This window comes from Bison bison, unplaced genomic scaffold, assembly GCF_000754665.1.
Source record: "Bison bison bison isolate TAMUID 2011002044 unplaced genomic scaffold, Bison_UMD1.0 scf7180017864063, whole genome shotgun sequence".
NCBI lineage: Eukaryota > Metazoa > Chordata > Mammalia > Artiodactyla > Bovidae > Bison > Bison bison.
The window spans coordinates 4,650,948-4,651,409 of record NW_011494635.1 but is presented as its reverse complement, the minus strand read 5'-3'; positions in this window follow the sequence as shown (position 1 = coordinate 4,651,409).

Sequence of the window (462 nt, the reverse complement as noted above, 5' to 3'; positions counted from 1 at the left end):
GTCCTCCTGCCCTCGGACTTGCACTGAATCACACCCCCAGATCTCCTGGGCCTCCCACATGGGACTTCTCAGTCTGCATAACCACGTGAGGAAATTCCTAGCGTGAATCCCTTCTGTATCCTGTTGGAGAACCCTGGCTAATATGCCAGCAGGATCTCTCTTTGTCTTGACGACATTTATTTTATTTTTAAATTGAAGTATAGTTGATTTATAATATCAGTTTCAGGTATATAACATAATGACTCAATATGTGTGTAGATTATACTCCATTTATAGTTATAAGACAATGGCTATATTCCCTGTACTGTTTAATATATCTTCATAGCTTATTATTTATTTTATAAATAATAGTTTGTATCTCTTAATTCCCTACCCTTATTGTGCCTCTCCCATCTTCCTTCTCCCCGCTGGTGACCCCTAGCGTGTTGCCTATAGCACTGAGTCTGTTTTGTTACATACACT